Here is an 8107-nt window from a genome sequence, read left to right as displayed (position 1 = left end):
TGTTTTTCTTCACCGTTCGAGCTAATGTTAAATGCGCACATAGAAAGAAAAACCATTGGTGCACAGCCGGGGATAGAAACCTACGACCTCAGGGATGAGAATCACAGGCTGAAGCCACTAGGCCAACAGTGCTATAGTGAAGTTTAGAACTTTTAATTAACAGATTTCAATTCATTACCGAAGACAGCTGCAAGTCTAAACCTAATAGTGTCATAATTAGAAGTCTATGTGTGTGCTATTCTAATGTTTATACCTGTTTTTCAATTTATTCATGTATTCCTTCACAATAACATGAGTATTAAGAATATCCATAGCGCAAAATCAGATGCATCATGTGCATACCCCACATATACACCTTCACGTACATACCGTCACTTACACTATAACACAACACAGCCAAAGTAGCTTTTACTTAGTTAAATTTATTGAATATTTACTTTGGTTTTTCCTTTTGTAAATGTTTGAAGCAATTTGTATTTTTTTAATATATATTTATATTACCATAAAATCATAATAACATTAGAAAACCAGGTTTGTATAAATGTAACCATAGCAGTCTTGTTTAGGAACGCGACAACAATAGCTTTTCAATTTACTTTTTATGTTAGGTTTAACGTTAGCCTATCTAATAACTGACTGAATAGTCCACGTATTAAGCGCGGTAGCAAATACTTCGTTCTCTCGCAACATACGTTGTTTGCTCTCGATGTGCAGAGGCGAACTCGTGTTACCGTATTATATCATTTCGAAAAAAGTGCTCGACTAAAAGGCATTTATTTACTTTTTCTGTCATTTTTTAGTGTAGCAGTATGATGTATTCCATCTATGGCTATATTTTTAGTGTAATTGTATGTTTATATTATATTAGCTGTGCGATTACGTAATAAATAAATAACATAATTTCTTCCTTTTAAAAAAGACTGAAAGTAGTGTTACTGGACACTTTCTTGTGTTAAATATCCTTTTTAGTAAATTAGGTTAGACTTAAATTACTTATTAGTCTAAAGTAAGGGTCGTAATGATAAATAGTGTATTTATAAAGAGACAATGAATATAAAAAAAACACCTATATTCTGAGCGTTTTAAGTTCAATTTTGTGTAATATTCTTACTTAACTTTATCACATTTGTTTAGATATTGCTAAGGTCGGGCCTGTCACACCCTTTAAATAAGGTGCTAGTAGATTAAAGCAAATACCAACAGAGACAAATTGTAGACACCGAATATATATCAAGATATCTAAATTATTCAGTCAACATTTAATATTTATATGAAAGTCTTCGTTTAAATAAGTATTTTATATACGCTACCTCTAATGACAGGTATGTATGAACCACACCATAAAACTCTTAAATCAAATTTATTGCTATTTCCGGTAACGGATATCGGGGCGCAGAAATATTATAATATGTATTTTATTTTTATTCTTATACTGCTGGAGCACACGAATATAGGCTCCACCGTCACGTGAATGTCGACGGTATTCAACTCCTTGACACCACTGACCTAGTGAGAAGATTGAAAAGGATAAAACCATTTGAACTAGTGAACTTGTGTTAGTGAACTTTATTATTAAGTGCTGAACAGTGAATGAAAAAAAAAATATTGAACACAAGAACAGAGTGTCTTCCCTTTAATAGAGACTATAAGTAGCGTTATTGGACACTTACTTATGATAACAATCCTTTTTAGTAAATTAGGTTAGACTTAAATTACTTATTAGTCTTAAGTTAGGCTAGATCGTAATGTTCCATGATGTCGTGGTAAAGACACATGTATATATAAAAAATATAAAAAAAAATAATATTCTTATACGGTATAAATGATTTACCAATTTCATTTCACGAGACTAATTCGTTGAATGGCATCAACAAAGGCAAACAATTCACTTTCGTATAATATAATTAAAATAGTGTCACAATACTTTAAGGCCCTATACCCGCACGAATTGCTGTGTCAGTGTCTCGGTGCGCAGTGGAGAGCTGGAGCACTGAGGCGCGCCGTCCCTTAATGACAATTGGTTATATAAACATTAAATTAACGTAATTTAATCAATTTATTTTCTGAAATGGATTAATTGGCTTGCGATGAAATATATCGTGTAACTTTCAAAATTATGTTCCATATACATTTTCGCCATAAAATGAATTTAAAATGTCAAAAATTGGGCATGTTTTGGGCAATTTCGATCTTCGTGTATCGATCTTTTAAAATGGATATTAAACTACTCAACTCCACCATATATTTTTTGCATTTACCGACCTTCTTTCGAACTTCTTTAACAACAGCATGTTAAAGAAGTTAGACGCAAATTGTACCGTGTCTCCAGTATCCTTTGACGTCTTAGTAATTTTCATTTCTTTACCATCCCATCTCATAACTCTATCTCTTCTGGATCACTGATGGAATTGGTGTTATGGAATTCACTTCCCGTCTCTATTCGCTTAGCTCCTTCTTTATCTTCCATGTACACTTTTCTTTTTCATATGGCCTTTTTGTTTATAATATTAATATTGTCCTGTTAGAATTTACAAATTTTCATTGCTTAGTTTTGTTCTATTAGATTTGTCTATATAACTATATTTTTTATGTATTTTTACACTTCTTGTTTAGCTTATCTATTTTTGAAGTTATACTTCGAAAATTTTTCGAAACGAAATTTTTTTCTAGAGTCGTTTTTTTACAGACGTAGATAAAATTATTAAAAAGATTTTTAACTTTTTACGCCAAAACTTCTAAAGCGTATAACACACATACGTTTTTATTTTTCGTGGTTGCCTCTTTTTCAATTAATTATGTCAATTGTATTATACTTCTTTTAACAAAGTGTTAATTTATAAATAAATAAGAACAATTTCCTTAAAATCACTAAAAGAATTTGATTAAATATCTAGTCTGATATTAGGAGCGCTAGTTATATTTAAGTCGTTACTAGGTTTATACTAGTTGTAAAATGCATAGTAACATAGATATAGGTAACATATATAGCATGAAAACACTAAATGAAAACTACACCGTCTGGCTACAACCACCTTTCCATTAGTCTGCTGGTTTAAGTGCTTAAAAGGAGCATACGGTTTTCCTATTGTTTTCCGATCCAGACAGATTTTATCGTGAACGCATTGTGATAAAAAAATGTTTCTTTCATTGATTTGACGGTATTAATGTTTAAATTCTGTAATCACTATTACTATAATATTACGAGTATATACAGGTAGGTTTAAGGTTATGAAACTTATTTTACCAATCGAAAGACACGTTAATTGTGAGTGACATATATCCCGAAATGAGAAGACGTTTGTAATCTGTCTATCATCTGTCTGTTTGTTCGCGATAAATTCTAAAACTACTGCTTGACACTATATGATATAATCAATATCTAGAATGATTCATAAGGACGATACATGTATATTTTTCAAGATATTCGATCACAGTTGCCCCTACAAAGCTGTGGCGAGTCGCGAGAAGTTTATTACACATTTATAAAACTAAATTGTTTTTAAACTTAAAATAAATTTTATTATTTAACTAGACGAGTGCTTTGCTGCAGTCACAGTCAGCGAGAGTGTCATAATATTTTGACAGTCGACATTTAAAGCGTGTTAAAAAAAACCGCATATTAACGTCATCTATACGTAATGCCGCTAATCGTTTTTGTATGTCGCTAAAGGACTTGAATCGTTAATATATTATTACAACGTGCTTAAGAAGTACAATTATATTTGATTTACATCGTTAAGTGTCATAAAAAAATAGTCTTATTTCACTGTTTTAACTAAATTACTCATCTGTCAAGTCAATTTGACAAATAGAGACAAAGATTAGTTAAATCGGCGCAGTTAAATGGATTGAGTTCTTGATGAATACCTATGTCATTATTTTTATTACCTATTAAATTGTATTTACCAGAACAGAGTAATTAAGAAGATTATTTCTGTGAATTTAATACTTGCGTCACAATCCATCTTACGATGGAGGAAAGCATCTCTTAGCAGCAAGAATCGATAATGTGTTTGTGACCTATGGTCTTTCAAGAAATAAGCGTACCCATTCTTAAAAGACCGGCAACGCAATCGCGAGCTTTCTGGCATTGAGTGTGTCCATGGGCGGCGGCATCACTTAAGATCAGGTTAAACTCCTGCTCGTTTGCCTCCTGTTTAATAAAAAACGATCCCACGTGTCTCTGAAGTAAGACCGATTTCTAACCACGTCTATGCACCAATGGAGTCAAAAATCTACACGTGTCACAGAAGGCAACTTTATTTATTCTCAATTATTTACTTCTCAATAAAAAATGCAAAAATTCTACATCGTATTAATAAACTCCTTCCACTTTTTTGAACATTGATTACGAGAGATCAAAGAATATCTTTAATATTATTATATTATGATATTGTTACGAAGACGGGTCGACTATAATGTTTCTAGGTTTTTACTCCTCCTACCTCCACTACTTAGAGAACTTTTCAGCAGGCTGTAATATGATTTCTGACCGTTTCAGGAGAGGGTCAATCACATATTAGAAAATTGTAATTTCCATAATGTTACCCTAGTTTTCAGGAAGCTGAAACCTTTTTTCAGTCAGTTTCAGAACATGTGTAGTCGATTGGTGAAGTTTTCAGGGGACCCGTTTTCAGGCGTTTTCAGGCCTGGTTATACCCCTTTGATGAAGGAATATTCTAGACCGAACCTTCTAGGTGTGAGACAAGGACGAAATGATACGAGAGAGAGAGAGAGAAGATCAGAACTTTCTCGAAACTAGACGAGCACTCTAGAACGCCGTACGACAAGGACGGAGCAACGTGCGAAAGAGACAAAGAGTGCGAACGTTCTAGAATTGTGCAATCGCTACTCAGTAGCAAGCCCACCTAGAAAGTTCTCGAATATTGTTTAGAATTATTCCCAGGGATATATAAGCGAGCCGAAACGCGACTAGTCGCCTTTAGTTTTAAATGCGATAACAGGAGAGAAACACCGAAGCGATAAAGTGAATACAAGTGATAAAGTACTGTGTGAAGTGTGCATAAGTGAAGTAATTAGTGACTGTGTTTTTGGGTGTTATTAGTGCATCTCTGCAATTAATTTGTGCCCATAAATTCCTCATTGATTTATCAAGAAATAAACCCTTGAATAAATCCACGGCATTTTCTATCCGATCCCCTAGCTCGTAACAATATTATAAATATTATAAGTACTAAGAATAAGATCGACTCGAGACTTATCACTAAGTCCCCACTATGAATCTTACGTAAAAATTTGGATAGCACCACTGGCTATATATATATATATGTTTATATAATGGCTCACCTTATGTTATGTGATGTATGTTCAAAAAAATAAAAAAACACACACGCATACATAAACATGGTGTTGAAATCATCTTAATGCTTCTACCGACGTAGTATAATCTAGTATATCATCCTACGTCAATAGTAATATTTAAATTCCGGAATATATTTGTTCCACATCCGTTAATCAGCCGTCAGTGTTGACAAAGGTCAGTGCTGGTCACGCGGTATCTCTCCCACGGCCCCACCCATCGATCCTGATTGCTCTGAAACGGAACTAGTAACATATACCTTCAAATTAACTTTAAACTCTGCCTCTGCATGGCATTATTCAAAATATTACTAATATTAACAAAACAACACGATCAATTTGTTAGACATCCAGATATATATATTTTTTATTCTGACTGTAAATACAAAGGAAAATTTACGTTTCACTAGAAAAAATCATAGTTGTTTTGGTTAGACACTGATACTTTTTACACATTGGCTGTACATGAAAGTTTGTTTAAATTAAAAAATCAAGAATATATGTTCCTATGGTTTAGCTATTAACACTATAAAAGCCGATTCCCGTCGATAATAAGTCTGTGGCGTAGGAATATATAAAAATAAAATGTGTGCGTGTACTATTGTACCCACGTAAGAAGTGAAACTTCTGTATGACCTTATTTTTCGAAAATTGATCTACTAAATGCAACTTTACAGAAATTGGTTAAATAAAGTTAAATTAGAAAAAGTTTAACATAAGGCTTTTGTTATCATAGACATGAATGCAAATAATACAATTATTTCATTTTACCTTATTACTACTTAGTCATCCTTAGTCATCGTTATTACATATTTTTTTATTCAAAGGCTTCGAATCTACGCCGATAAAGAAGTTTCACTTTAATAAAATAAATCAGTGGCGCTACATCGATTTTAGGTCTGGACCTCAGATTTGTCAATCTTCTGATCCTGACACACGCCGTCGACTTTTTGTGTCTAAAGCGAGCCGGTTTCCTCACGATGCTTTTCTTCACCATTCGAGCGGGCGTTAATAGCGTATAGACCATCGGTGCACAGCCGGGGATCGAACCTCAGTGGTGAGAGTTACACGTTAAGTTCACTGCTAAAAATTATATAATATACAAATAACTTCTAATTATGCTATTATTTACACAGAATTATATAGTAAATAAATTAAAAAGTATACATATATATATAATATAATCAAACATTTTGTTTAGATTTTACTGGTTTAGGCATTATCTCTGTTTCTTGCGATGTTTGAAATATATATTTGCCAAAGAAATTTTGAATTTTCTTCGGCCTCATAAACATTTTATCTTTATCCTATTGAACTTTGCACATTCTATTTTTAGGCTCATATATCTTGCTTTCTATTTCTAGGCTGTGTTTATGATATCTAGTATCAATAGATTATATGTCACTGCGCAAGTTACGATGCAGATTATAAGACATGAGTAATATTAAATAGCTGTTTTTGTACCGCAATATGACGCGGTAAAAGGTAACTTTGGAGACAATGACTTTTAACGCAGACAAAAACACAACGAGATTACAGAATACATTTAGTTACGTATACGTGGGGCTCTGACAATCAACGCATTCATGAGCGTATAGACGAAAATCGGGCAGTGAAGGCACTATATCTAATATTGGAACCTGTGGTTTGGAATACGTTTGGAATTTTGGGGCGCAGAGCCAGCGAGGGTGAAGTAATTTTACCCTTGAATTTTCAAAAAGTTTATCTTAAACGGTGCGTTCAAAAAATCTAGAATTTTTAAGGTCTATCTAGGACATAACTAGTTAATCAATTAAATAGAAGTTATGGTTATATGGATTTTCAATCAGCAACAAATTAAACTGTGAGCGAACGGACAAGGCGAACCACTTGAACTCGATCGATACTATATAAACCATCATTTTGCATTTTATAGAACTTAACATCAGCCTCCTGCCCGTTTGATCCCTGTTCTATAAAAAATTTGGGCGTGTACTAGTATACAGACGTAAGAAGTGAAACTTCTTTATTACCTTATTTTTCGAAAAATGACCTACTATATGCAAATTTACAGAAATTGGTTAAATAAGATATAAATTTTGTCTTTTGTTAATATAGCTCTTACACATTAAGAAAAACACTTTTTGAACGGATTAAAGCTATGTATTATTATTAAAATTTATAGTTATTTACATAATTCTAAATTTAAATTTTTTTCCGACGTTTCGCGTGCTTTTCAGCGTGCGTGGTCACGGTGATTAATTTAAAATTTAGAATTATGTAAAACTATAAATTTTAATAATAATACATAGCTTTAATCCGTTCAAAAAGTGTTTTTCTTAAGATAAAGTTTAACAATGGCTTTTATTAGCATAGACAAATACAAATAATACAATTATTTAATTTTACCTTATTACACAATTTCATTAATTCTAATATTAATTATTCTAATCGTTATTATATATTTTGTTATTAATGGCTTCGAATCTCTTCAAATCAACTGTGGTGGGGATAAGAAAAAGTAGGCGCGTAACGGAAAAATGTGACGGTAAATTATCCAACTATTATCTAACTATCTTAATATATATAAATCTCCTGTCACGATGTTTGTCCGCGATGGTCTCTTAAACTCATAACCGATTTTAAATTAAATTGGCACACCGTGAGCAGTCTGGTCCAACTTAAGAGATAGGATAGCTAGATCTTTAATTATAGTCGCAATTTTATTTTATTGCAAATTATTTGTCTATAATTAATTGACAGTCACAATTATCTGTTAACTCCAAAAGATCTAACAGATGTCAATACA

This window comes from Pieris brassicae, chromosome 9 (assembly GCF_905147105.1).
Source record: "Pieris brassicae chromosome 9, ilPieBrab1.1, whole genome shotgun sequence".
Taxonomy (NCBI): domain Eukaryota; kingdom Metazoa; phylum Arthropoda; class Insecta; order Lepidoptera; family Pieridae; genus Pieris; species Pieris brassicae.
Note: the sequence above shows the minus strand (reverse complement) of the source record.